Here is a 15,125-nt window from a genome sequence, read left to right on the forward strand (position 1 = left end):
TGATGCATATTACGATGTTATGTTTTTATGATGATATTGATGATTATTTTATCAAATAGATGGAAATATGAATTATCAGTTATTATGGGCACTAGTCTATTCTGAGTATGTTTGAGTAGTTGGAGATAGAAGACAAGAGTGTGGTCAAGGTAGAGGAGGCTAGCTATTAAAAAGAGGTAGGTTGGATACACAATGTAGTCATACTATTGTTTGACTTATTTGCTTTTATTTCTTTGTTATCTCAATTCATAATTAAAGTTTTCTCTCTACTTTTATCTCTTGTAATGAAAACGTGAAATGATAAATAGTAATTTATTTTTGTTTTACACATTATGATATATGTTGGTTGACCAAAAATAGGATAAGCAAATATTGAAAAACACTAGTCTATTTTATGAATGTGTGAATATTGCACTTGATTCTCTCTTAAACATTCTACTAGAATAATTGAACATTTTCAAAGATTCAATAAAATATTAAAATTTAATTTATTTACAAGTATTTTAGAATAATTGAATTATTTAAAAGAAATTTAAAATGATAATGTCCTATTATACACAGGAGTGCAATTTCATTTCTAAGTTCTTATTTTTTCATATTGTGTGTGTGTGCGCGCGCACGTGCGCCAAAATAATAAAAAGTATGAAGTAATAATTTTAAAAAAAACTTGTGACATTGATTAACATGTTACCTATACGCACTAAATGGAAACTTTAGACCACTATGTGATATTTCTTTTATGAGGAATCTACATGTTGGAAACCAGATGTAGACGCTCAAAAATGGTTCACATCTACGACCTCATCACTTCTTCATACTAATTTGTCCCATTTTCTCATTCTACTAACTTCGATCTTTTGGCCAGATTGACCATATTTTGTCATTTGTATCCCCTTTCGTATCAATTTCATATCAACTCAGAATCATATCAAATCAACTCGGAATCATATCAAATCAACTCGGAATCACCCCAAATCAACTCGAAATCGGTCCTAATCAACCCAAAACATATCAAACATCTCAAATCAATCATCATTTATCTGCTCCTAGGCATTGTTGTGGCTTTCAGTGCCTTGGAAACCTATCAACTTATCAATCTTATCAATTTGACCTTAGTACTGTCGTGGCTCTCAGTGCTAGGTCGAACTATCATTCATGTCATCCAATCTTTGACATTGTTGAGGCTTTCAATATCAAATCACAACATCGTCAACCATTTTAATAACATTGACAATGTTCGTGGGTGTTATTATGATCAAACCTTATCAATCAATTTCAATCCTGTAGCATTTACAATGTCGGTTAAATGTTACATATCAACCAATTCATGTCATGTGTCCTTGGCATGTTATCAACTTCAATCAATCAATCTGATCATGGCTTTGATCTACTGGTCATCATCTTATTCCATATCTATCATCGTCACATTTTCATCAAAGGATACAGTCGCATTCATTTAATCAATTTGGCCAATTATCTACTAATTTTCTCTATAGGATTAAATAACTCATAATTTAATCTATTCTTTCTAATTATTCTTCCTAATTATCATCCTCAATTAATTAATTTTATTAATTAATTGGTTTATCGTCTGCAAACCATAGAAATTCTTAATTTCCTAAGTTCCATTTTTCATCATTAAATCCGTTTTCTACTAATTCTTATTTTGTGGAATAAGAGGATTTTTAATTCAAATATTCCATAAAATATTGCATCATCATGACACTTGGATATGACACCTCGTGGATTGTCCTTTGACACTTGGCTAAGACTTGTCATAATCAAATATTATTACCTCTTATGCATGTCCCTATTTGGCTTATTCATCATAGATTCTTGGCTTCAAGTGGGTTGAGGAATCTTATGATGCGTCATAGATTCTCTTTCAAATTTGACTCTCATGTGTCATAGAATCTTACTTTTGGCATATTCTGTCATATGCATCATAGGAATCTCTTGCCACATCGCATGTTTGTGGGTGACAAATCCAATGCTCTCACCCTACATGAAAATTATAAAATGGACACTCTAACTCTCATTTTGGGTCCTTGTCTTCTTGAAGTCTTGGAAGCCTTCAGGTCCTAATTTCTTTTAGATTTCTCATTCCATCTCTCACATTCAAATCACAACTTCAAGTATTCTCATGGCATTATCCACATCATAGACTTTTGCTTCAATTTTGTGTGCACTATAGACAACTTTGGAGCTACAATCATTGGAGAAGAAAGAAGAACATGGGAGCTACAAACGAAAAAGGGGGTTTCTATTGCTTTCTTAATTAGTTTGGCTTTCATGGTAGACTAGTGGGTGCTAATATATGATTATTGAGTTTTGTGATTTGCTCATAGTATGTTATGCATTTAACCCGTTTTCTTGTCCTACACCAGAAAAAAAATATCAATTGGTAATAAAATAAAGGAAAGGGGTATTCTTGGGGACATGCATTGGGAATTGCAAAATACAAACTTGGGAGCTTTTTTTCATAATCCTCTTCTAGAGGATCATGTTTCTATTCATTGGAGAGTTGTGGGCGTAGGATCTTTGCAAGGTTGGTCTCTTTGGATCCAGCTCAGGGAGACCTTACTTTATCGTGATTTTCGGCAATTTCAGCAGGTGATTTATTTTATTGTGCTATTTCTTGTTTTAGCCCCTTTTGTTGTCAAGTAGGGCTCTCTTGTTTTCTTGTTTCAGCTTGGTTTCTGTATCCTTTTTTGGTACTTGTTGGTTTGGAGGTTGAGAAATATTGTTCCCCTCCATTTATATTTGATGGTTCTATCCTTTTTGGTTAGGTATGAAGTTTTCCTTGTTTCTTGGATGGGGGTTTTGGATTTCACACCGTTATGCTAGTCGTTTTTGCATATGGTGTCTGAACCCAAATTATATTGGATTTTCGAAGCTTGTGTGCCCAAAGACTAAATGGGTTTTAATTTTGAAGTTTTCTAGTTTTGGGATTTTTACCTTGTTTGTGTGACCCTGTTTTCTTGAGTTTTCTTGGCATGAGTTTGGTTGTGGACCTAGATCATCTGTTTGGATGTCAGTCTGACCATTGTGGCACCTTTATGTTGCATTGGCTCAAGGGGTCACCCATGCCCGTGAAGACATCCTACATTCTCATGGTCCTTGGGAAGTCATGCCCCTTGGGAAGCAGATCTTGGTAGCCCTGAGAAGTGAGTGCACTATAAGGGGGAGCCTGTGGTGCCAAGATCCTAGGTTGTCCACTCTGGATAAGTGCGGATGAACTTCGGTTCAAGTAGGAATTCAGTGGATACAGTCCTAAAAGCCTAGGTTGTGGTGTGTTTGTTAACTTTTTACAACAGTTATTCTTGTCTTAATGTGTCTTGCGTGTGTGTAAAACATAATCAAGATAAAAGCCAAACTTTTAAATTTACACCTTGGATATCATTTAAACTTGTCAAAACACCACACGTTGCCAAAATATTTCAATCTTTATCAAGCTTTGCAAACATTGATTAAACACACTCGAACCTTGGAAAACATGGCGACTTGTGCTCTTAAATGTGCTTGGCAAAACGTAGATCTCACACTTGCATAGATTTCACTTGCATTCACCCTAGTCCAGGCTTCATTCTTACATCATATAGACTTCATATTGCACCTTTTAGTCCTCATTTAGTATCTATTACTTTTCATATTGCATCCATTTAGGTTCAGTTTTACTTTCCTTAGTTTTTGCATTCCCATCTCAGAATCAGCACTTTGGATTCACTGCCTTACATCTTTGCATACCTATTCATCATCTTGACCACTTTATCCATTATTTCGGGTGTCCTAATCATCATTTTGAGCATCCAAACTGGCCCTAACACTGTCCTCTACCATTTACCTCTCTATGACATCAATCCTGAAACCATAGCTTCCAGAATTGCTTCAGTTTCAGCCCAGCTTACCAATTGCGCCCAAAAACTACCAACTGTGCCCAACTGGGCCCCAACTACATCATTGACACAGTTTGCACTATCTAGGTGCACTTGGTGGTCTTGAGATCCAGTTTTGGGTTCCAGATAACATTTTGGGGCTTCAACAGTGTCCTTAGGTACCTGGTTAGCTCCCCTTGCACTAGCTTGCCTAGATCTGCATTCTACAGCACCTAATCGTCATCACCTTCACTTAATACATCATTCTATGCATCATAACCTTCATTTTGCATCTCCCAACCCATACTAACATCAACCCTAGCATCTTAGCTTCCTGGCATGTCAGTTTGGTAACCATACCCTTCAGAATCAGCAAGCATTCTTCCTAGCTTACCAACTGCGCCCAAAAACTACCACTACGCCCAAACTGGCTCCAACTGCATCAATGATGTAGTTGGTAATATTAGGGTGCACTTGGGTACCTGCATGACCATTTTTGGCCTCCAAACTGCACTTTAGGACCCCAAAACTGCATCTAGGAGCCTCTAGACCTCCCTATTTTGCACTTGACCCAAAACTGTTTCTTGCACCCAAAATCCCCTTTTTCATCATAGGCATTGTCCATATCACATATCTGCTCAGTATCACCACCATTTCGAGTCCTCTAAACGTCATTTTGAACCTCCAAAACCTTTGAATTTAGTCAAAATCTAAACAAAGTATGAGTCTTAGAGTATCTCCTAGTGTTGACGGATAATGGATCTTGACTAGTCTTTTTATATTTTCTTATCATTTTCTTTGGTCAAAATATATCTATGTATTGATAGATTTGACCTTGTCATCTTTTATTAATTTGATCTTTTCGTATTTAATCAATTTTTGGTCAAGATCCAAAGTCCTTTATCACAAGGTTAAACTCCTAGACAAAATACTTTCTGAAAGGTTTTACCTAAGTTCAAAACTTTCCATATACCCTTGTCATAGCATAATCATATCCCTAGCATCCCCAAATGTCATTTTGACTTACCCTAGTGGTATATCCCCTTCATATTGCATTGATCAAAATCCTTAGCATCATTTTCACTACCAAAACCTATCAAATTGTCCATCAACCAATTTGCCTTCTTGAGCATTTACCCTCATTTTGCATGTCCCAAATGTCATTATGAACCCTAGAACACCATCCTTTGCATAGTCTACCTTGCATACACCTACCTTTAGTATCATTACCAAGTCTAAAACATAACCCTAATTGTCATTTTGCATACCTTAGAGTCATTTCCATTCCCTCTAGTCAAATTTCAAAACATCACCTTGCATTTGCATTTGCATAACATCCCTAGGACATTTGCACTTTGCACATCAAAACCATAATTCATCTAGCATTTCCTCACATTGCATAATATTCCTAAACACTTAAAAATCCAGAAAAAAAGAAAAAAAAAACCACTCACATCTTGCATACCCACCACTCTAAATCACCCAAAACACTCAAAAATTCCATTGCATTTGCACTCTTAGGTATCATGCCAGCACTTACTAGGACACAATCAGCTCAGAGACCTGAAGAACTCTATCAACCTTTGTCTTCTGAGGCACAAGCACAACCAAAACCTCGTCCAAGACAAAGAAAGAGCAAGAAAATCTAACAAACCTTTGACGAAGACCAAATCGAGGCATCACAAACCATTACTAGCAGACCCCTTGAACATGTATCCGTAAGATCCTCACAATCAAGCTATGGCACAACAAACCTTGAACAATGCACCTACCATGAGATTTCCTCCAAACACTTCCCCCACACATGGGATGGTTCAATGGAGTCCTGACTTTGAACCTATATTCGTGCCAATGCCACCGGGAGGAGGAAGTGTACCAACCTCACCTGAAGATGAACAATCACATTCCTTTGAATTCAACCAACCTAACACATCAAACATACAACAAGGTACTGTACACCTAAGTGATGACTCTGACACTGAATATGGCATCACTGATGAAGAAATGGCTAGGGCATGTCAAGACAAAAGTTTTCACAAGAATTTCAAACGTTTGGCAGCCCAAGAAATTGTCAAATTTAACCCAAACTTGGAAGGTCCTAAGTCCAAAAATCAAACCAACACAACAATTGAAAACATCCAACCCATGATAAATTTGGACTTAGACAAGGGAAAATAACCTTTGGAGTTTTCAAACGCAATAATGGCACCTATAAGGTCCCATCAAGAACCAACAATTGAAATCCTCCAAAGTACATTTGAACACATCAATGTTAACCCCTTGTTTGATGAAATACCACCAATCCCTAAACACCCCAAAAGGACATTAATACTTGATTTTAGTCACATGATGCAACAACAAGATGCACCTAAAGGGACCTATGCTCTAGGGATGCCAAACATACCTTCTTTGGAGGCAAATCAACAAAGTACACCTTTGCTCCTAACTTTACCAAGTGCTACAACATCAAACACTATAGAACCTCTCATAAGTACAATATGTGAAACATCAAGCGCAACCATCCCTATGGACACACGAAGGAAAAATCTTATTGACATTACACCCATTCCCAATAGAAATGCATCTCATAGTCAAGTCAATATGATGTCGCAAGCAGGAACATCTAAAACACAAAGGTACCAAAACAACAATACAAACATGACGTTCAATTCTCAAGGACTTAGTCAACCCCCACGACAAAAACAACCTACAGTGGTACAAGGACTCAACACTTCCAAGGCACAACCAAGTCTACATCCACTTGACACACATCCAACATATCAACAACAACATCAAACACAATGACAACAACCACAAGTGGGGCAAACATCCAACATTCCTAACACGCAATCCAATATGGACCCACTTGACTTACACACAATTTATCAATAACAATTTCAGCAACAATTCCAACAACAACAAATGATGTTTGCTAAACAACAAGAGCAACCCAAGCAACAGTTTGAATACCAAAGATGCCTTGAGCAACAAATTGCATACTAGCAACATTTGTTACAACAACATGTGCCACAACAACCTCAACAAATACCTCTACAACAACAAGCACGCACATGGTCTCACATACAACCAACAGAGGTATCCCAACAACAACCACAACACATGACACAACAACAACACATGGTACAACAATCGCAGTCAATCCCACAACAAGTGCCACATCAAATACCACAACAAGTACCCCAACAACAAGGACCTTTTTGTCTTTGAGGTGCCAACATACCTCCACCACCTAGCGACACTTCATCAGATTCATTAGAAACAAAAATGTCAGAACCAAGTAGACATAGTTCTCGCCACAGCAAACAGTCTACTCATAGACACAAAAGAATTGATGCAAAACCCCAATGAGGAACTATTGCAACAATTCAAACAACTTTCCAAAAAAGTCGAGGCATTGGGAGTACAAAAGAAACAGGCTCTATATACAGAAAGGGACCTACGTCCTAATCCATTCGATAAAAGTTTGTATATGCATCCATTCCCAAGACACTTTGAGGCTCCAAGGTTTGAAAAATATCGAGGAAAAGGAAACCCTATTGATCACATCCAAGAATTTTGTGCTTCATGTACCGAACTTAGTGATGAGCCCACTTACCTTATGAGATTGTTCCCTCGTTCTCTAGGTGGGCCTGCACTTGAATGGTACTCCAAACTTCCTAGTAATATCAAATCTTGGTCAGAGCTAGCAGACAAGTTTATCTCCCACTTTTTCTTTAACATTACAAATGAGATGACACTTTTTGATTTGTGCTCAACTAAACAGAAGGCAGGAGAGCCATTCATCACATTCTTACTCCGTTGGAGAAGCTTAGTTAGTCAATGCTCACTAGACATTCCTGAAGAACAACAAGTAAACTTGTGCATTGAAAACTTAGTCCCCGACTTAATATATGAACTCAAAATCAAGAGCCCAAGCACAATTTCTAAATTGATGAAAAAAGGGGCTAGTATTGAAGATGCTCTTATCTGTAAGGGAATCCTCAAGATAAATAAAGAAAACACAAACACCAACTCGTCTAATGACAAGGCAAATTTTTTCTCCAAAAACAAGAATGTGACTAATGATGGCATTGTGGATGCCCGCACGATTAGCACAACACAACCTCAACTGACTTTGAAAGGTGTAAACCCTACAAATTTACAAACTCCTAATCAAACAACACCTCAACAACAGAAAATTAAGACTTCCACACAAGACAAAAGACATCCTAGAACCAAAGATAGGAAATTCACACCATTCGGAATACCACTTGAGACTGCATTACAATAGTTACTGAGTAATAACTTCCTGTAGCTACCCCCAATCAAAGATGAGCCATTAACTAAAACAGATTGGTGGGATGACAAAAAGTATTGTGATTACCATCGCACCAAAGGACACAAGACTTCATCATGCTTCCAATTGAAACATGCAATACAAGACCTTATTGATGATGGTGTAATCACAATTGATCCATCACTATTAGCATCCAACTTTGATCATACTATTTTCAAAGATCCTTTGGGTAATCATGACAAAGAGAAACCCTCAAGTTCAAACTCAAACTCACAAGGTAATGTGAATTACACACACACTAGCTATGACTACACCATCAATTGCTTTAATGAGTCTGACTTCCACATATCCACATTCACATTGAATGCTGAAGACCCTCGTTGTGCTATCACTACACATCGTAGCAAGATCACCCTACTTGGAGCCCCATCTAGACCTACTGCTTCTACTAGACCTGCACCCTCAAGTAGATCTACTGCTCCTACTTCATCTGATTATAGCCTTGATGAACAACTCAGAAAAACCCCTGCACAAATATCCATCCCCCCAACACCAAAAGATCTTGGAGCAAGCCCTTAAAGAGTCAGTAGTCCCAGAAAACATTGATGTTGCCCAGTTCCAAGCCATGGTTGGGAACCTATCTGTGTCACAACATATCACTTTTTCACCCCAAGATAATCCTAAGGACAAACCTGACCATAATGATCCCCTTTATCTCAAAGTCTTCATCCATAATGCCAAAGTCAGACGTGTCCTAATAGATGGAGGAGTAGGACTGAACATCTATACTCTTAAGGTTGTCAACAATTTGGGTTATTCTGAAGATGATGTGGATCCCTCTGGAAGAATCACAATAAAAGCTTATGATGATGGTGAACGCTTCTCTAGGGGCATCATCATATTACTTGTCAGAGTTGGTCTAGCTACTGAAGACACATTGTTCCATGTCCTAGACATCGAAATGAATTGCAACATGATATTAGGATGCCCTTGGCTTCATGCTATGAAAGCAGTCCCTTCTACATATCATCAATGTCTGAAGTTTTCCTATAATAACATGGAGGTTACCATCCCTGGCGATCCAGATCCTTTCCAATTTTGTGCTAATCTAAGAGATGCAACTGCATACCAAATCCCAATAAATAATGAAGCACAACCCACAAATTCCTCTAAGTATGTGGATGCTTATATACTACTCAGTAAAGCCAAGGAAAAGATGAAGATTGAAGACAATGGGTGTGGAGAGTACTTTATGTCTCAAGTCTCTCACATTAGAGAGTCACCACTTTCTCCCATCAGCACAAAGAATGATACTTCTGTGAATGAAAATACATCCATATGTATTGAGAAAGAAAAAGCAGAACGAGAACCCACTGTGATATCTCCTAGCAAGTATGGACTTGGGTTTACCATCATGCAGAAACAAGGCTATGATGGCTATAGTGGTCTTGGATCTCAAAAACAAGGAATCATTGAACCTATCACTATAGAAGGACAACCTCCTAGTTTGGGGCTTGGATTTAAACCATTACGAATAGGTCCTCCTAGTACTACGGTACCTATGTGTAAGACTATGGATGTTTTGAACGATGAAAAGGCATCTGAGGATATCCCACCTAAAACCAACAATCCCCTAGCCTCTGAGCATAACCTCAATGACCCAGTTGAATTAGTTACCCATATATCTACCTTCAACCAAAGCCCATTCAACACTGATGATCACATCTCCTCAAGTTATCCTGAACCTTTGGATTGGGACCAATGTGGACCACCAATTTTTGATCAATTCGACGATGATGACACTCTCATAATAGACTTTGAATGAATTGTGATTGAAGATCATATAGAAGCAATTTCTTCTAAAGAGAACACATTGGCATACTTTGGGGAGCCTGCTCCACCTTCTAGTTACAAAGAAAAAAGAGAAAAAGATAGCAAGCATAGTTCTCTTGGTGAAAATCAAAAGCTAAGCAGCTCCCAATGATACAAAATGAAAAATATGATGCCATGAATATCAGTGTTCCAATGTTCAACATACCACAAAGTCTTTTGGAGCTCTATCAATCAATGTTCATGCAGAAGGTCATTGGTCTCAACCCTCCCAACCCTCCCTTATATCCCTTTGTTTATCTCCCAATCCAGCTACCTAATTTGTCCTATAATCAAAATTAGTCCTTTATCCAACAAGCCTTTGCATATGTCATCATCAGTGACATCCCACATGACATTTCTATTGACCCAATTATACTTAGATGCCTTGATTTGCAAGAGATAGACATTGTCTTACATACAGTACACAATCGTATATCTCAAGGCCTTTCTAGTGGTTTGATTTTAGCTACAAACTCGAAACAAATCCTGCGTAGTTATGGTCAGTCATGGATCCAGAGCTCATTAGCTAGCAGCACCAACAACAGATATCTTCTGAGCATTTGTCAGTGACATTCTTGATTCCATCTAAAAGTCCTGAAAAAATATCAAAAAAAAAAGAGCAAAAAGTCATGAAAAAAGAAAAAAAAAAAAAGTGAAAAAAGTCATGAAAAAATGGATGCCTTGATGAAAACCTGGCAAACAGGCATCTTGGCATGAAAATTTGAGTCAAGAGAAAAATTTCGTCCAAAAGTGAAAACCTGGCAAATAGGCGCCATGTGTAATCAATTATTGCTCCTCCATCTATCAGGATTCCATCTGGTCTTTTTCCCCTTTATCATTCCTTGATCATACCCTTCATATTGCAAGACATCCTTGGTTCCTTATCATGGCTCACGAACTGGTTAATGTCCTTTGTTACTTTGCTTAAGTATCACCTATCTACACACACACTCTGTCATTGGCCTCTGTACATAATTTGCATCTTGTCTGGGGGCATATTACCTACATGGTACGTAAGTTTGAATTTGAACTAGGGGCATACCTCTAAGTGATTTTTATCCATTGGATCTATCGCATAATGGATTGGAGCTAACACTTTTATATGCTTATACGATCCTGAAAAAATCCCTAAAAATCATAAAATGTCCTGAAAAAATCCCTAAAAATCATAAAATGTCTCGAGAAAATCACTAAAAATCACATAATATCCTGAAAAAATCCTAAAAATTCAAATACAATCCTGAAAAAGCACTAAAAATCATAAAATTTCCTAAAAAAAACCTAAAAAACGTAAAATGACCTGAAGAAATCAGTTACAAAAAAAAATCAAATATCTCCACAAAACCCTAAAAATCATAAAACTCCTCAAAAATTTGCAATAAACTTTGCACATTTTCACTATCGATAACCACCCCTTTTGCATAAACACTTGCACTTTGCAAACTAAAAATTAAAGCGCTACGCTTCAGTGCCAATCACAATATCTGAGCAACATGAACCAACAATCAATCCAACATGTCACTACGAACCTATCAACTGAATCCATGAACAAAGCTACCACATCATCAACATGTCAAACACCATCTCAAAACCTAAAACACTAAAAAGCAAGTAATAATGGACAAGGATAGCTATTGGCTCACGTTGTTTAGTGAGTGATTTATTTTTCACTTTTTTTTTCTTTGATCACGTTCCTATGCCACTCTATGATATAAAACTAATCTATGAGACTGGTCGAGATGGTTCATGGTCATCTTTTTCCATTTTTGTTTGTTACAATGTACCTTTGAGAGTCTGGGGTATGTATATATGCCTCAGGAAGGACAAGGTCATTCTCTATTTGCATCATGCTTGTTTATGCAAAACGCTTGCATTTGCGCTCTGGCCCTTTATGCCATGATGCATTGCATTCTGTTTGCCATATCAAAATAAAGCTCCATTTGACATATAGTGCACTTTCTAGAAGAAAAAGTCTTTCCATAATACTAACATCTCTTCATCTCATCTTTCTTTTTCATCTCATTCTCCATCACCACGATCATGTCTTCTGATTCACCAAATCATCTTCATCTTGCATTCAGGCATTCCTGCCTCATCCTGCGCTGTCAATCAACTTTATGAGGCTTTCCACCTGGTTCAACCTCGGTTTGACATTTGTCTCACCATATTTGACAAAATAAAACCATTTTTTATGATTTCACTCATTCTTGGACATCTTTCCATCATTTTGGGCATGCACGCATAGTTTCGGGTCATTTCGAGTCCAATTGGGCTAATTTTGGGCCCCGGAGCCTTCTCAGGCACATTTTTTCACTTTCTAAGACAACTTGGGCTTCCCAAGTGTGTCATTGATGCACTTGGTTCTGTCATGGTGCACTTGGGATTACCAAGTGCGTCAATGATGCACTTGGTTGAGTTTTGGGCGCAGTTGGGGACCTAAGATACCCATAACTGCTCCCGGAGCCCCTATGTTGCACTCTAGAGCCCATAACTTTTGCATTTTAACTCAGAATTGCAATCTGTTAGTTGCATTGGATTCATATCTTCATTATGGACAACATGAACTATCATTTTCATCATTTTGTGTCTTTCTTGAGTGGTAACCCATGCAATTATTCTCGGGCTACAGATTGACCCTGTTCTGCACTCTAGACCTCATAACTTTGACATCTTAGCTCTGATTTATGATCCGTCAATTGCTATGGTTTTGTCTTCTTGCTGTCAATAAATTGACTTATCATATTCTTATCTTATTCAATTTCTTGAGGGGGCATAAATATATACCACATCGCTGGGGCATGCTTTTATTGCTTTTTCGTTAGCATTCTTTGACACAATGCTCTAAATCACATTGTATCAAAGAGGGGCAAAATGTAGACGCTCAAAAATGGTTCACATCTACGAATTCATCACTTCTTCATACTAATTTGTCCCATTTTCTCATTGTACTAACTTTGATCTTTTGGCCAGATTGACCATATTTTGTAATTTGTATCCCCTTTCGTATCAATTTCATATCAACTCAGAATCATATCAAATCAACTCAAAATCATATCAAATCAACTCGAAATCACCCCAAATCAACACGAAATCACTCAAAATCGGTCCTAATCAACCCAAAACATATCAAACATCTCAAATCAATCATCATTTATCTGTTCCTAGGCATTGTTGTGGCTTTTAGTGCCTTGGAAACCTATCAACTTATCAATCTTATCAATTTGACCTTAGTACTATCATGGCTCTCAGTGCTAGGTCAAACTATCATTCATTTCATCCAATCTTTGACATTTTTGAGGCTTTCAATGTCAAATCACAACATCATCAACCATTTTAATAACATTGAAAATGTTCGTCAATGTTATTATGATCAAACCTTATCAATCAATTTCAATCCTGTAGCATTTACAATGTCGGTTAAATGTTACATATCAACCAATTCATGTCATGTGTCCTTGGCATGTTATCGACTTCAATCAATCAATCTGATCATGGCTTTGATCTACTGGTCATCATCTTATTCCATATCTATCATTGTCACATTTTCATCAAAGGATACAGTCGCATTCATTTAATCAATTTGGCCAATTATCTACTAATTTTCTCTATAGGATTAAATAACCCATAATTTAATCTATTCTTTCTAATTATTCTTCCTAATTATCATCCTCAATTAATTAATTTTATTAATTAATTGGTTTATCATCTACAAACCATAGAAATTCTTAATTTCCTAAGTTCCATTTTTCATCATTAAATCCATTTTCTACTAATTCTTATTTTGTGGAATAAGAGGATTTTTAATTCAAATATTCCATAAAATATTGCATCATCATGACACTTGGATATGACACCTCGTGGATTCTCCTTTGACACTTGGCTAAGACTTGTCATAATCAAATATTATTACCTCTTACGCATGTCCCTATTTGGCTTATTCATCATAGATTCTTGGCTTTAAGTGGGTTGAGGAATCTTATGATGTGTCATAGATTCTCTTTCAAATTTGACTCTCATGTGTCATAGAATCTTACTTTTGGCATATTCGGTCATATGCATCATAGGAATCTCTTTCCACATCGCATGTTTGTGGGTGACAAATCCAATGCTCTCACCCTACATGAAAATTATAAAATGGACACTCTAACTCTCATTTTGGGTCCTTGTCTTCTTGAAGTCTTGGAAGCCTTCAGGTCCTAATTTCTTTTAGATTTCTCATTCCATCTCTCACATTCAAATCACAACTTCAAGTATTCTCATTGCATTATCCACATCATAGACTTTTGCTTCAATTTTGTGTGCACTATAGACAACTTTGGAGCTACAATCATTGGAGAAGAAAGAAGAACATGGGAGCTACAAACGAAAAAGGGGGTTTCTATTGCTTTCTTAATTAGTTTGGCTTTCATGGTAGACTAGTGGGTGCTAATATATGATTATTGAGTTTTGTGATTTGCTCATAGTATGTTATTCATTTAACCCGTTTTCTTGTCCTACACTAGAAAAAAAATATCAATTGGTAATAAAATAAAGAAAAGGGGTATTCTTGGGGACATGCATTGGGAATTGCAAAATACAAACTTGGGAGATTTTTTTCATAATCCTCTTCTAGAGGATCATGTTTCTATTCATTGGAGAGTTGTGGGCGTGGGATCTTTACGAGGTTGGTCTCTTTGGATCCATCTCAGGGAGACCTTACTTTATCATGATTTTTGGCAATTTCAGCAGGTGATTTATTTTATTGTGCTATTTCTTGTTTTAGCCCCTTTTGTTGTCAAGTAGGGCTCTCTTGTTTTCTTGTTTCAGCTTGGTTTCTGTATCTTTTTCTGGTAGTTGTTGGTTTGGAGGTTGAGAAATATTGTTCCCCTCCATTTATATTTGCTGGTTCTATCCTTTTTGGTTAGGTATGAACGTTTTCCTTGTTTCTTGGATGGGGGTTTTGGATTTCACACCGTTATGCTAGTCGTTTTTGCATATGGTGTCTGAACCCAAATTATATTGGATTTTTGAAGCTTGTGTGCCCAACGACTAAATGGGTTTTAATTTTGAAGTTTTCTAGTTTTGGGATTTTTACCTTGTTT

Source organism: Cupressus sempervirens, chromosome 6 (genome assembly GCF_028749045.1).
Source record: "Cupressus sempervirens isolate cs-2001-9-10 chromosome 6, ASM2874904v1, whole genome shotgun sequence".
In the NCBI taxonomy this organism is placed as follows: Eukaryota; Viridiplantae; Streptophyta; class Pinopsida; order Cupressales; family Cupressaceae; genus Cupressus; species Cupressus sempervirens.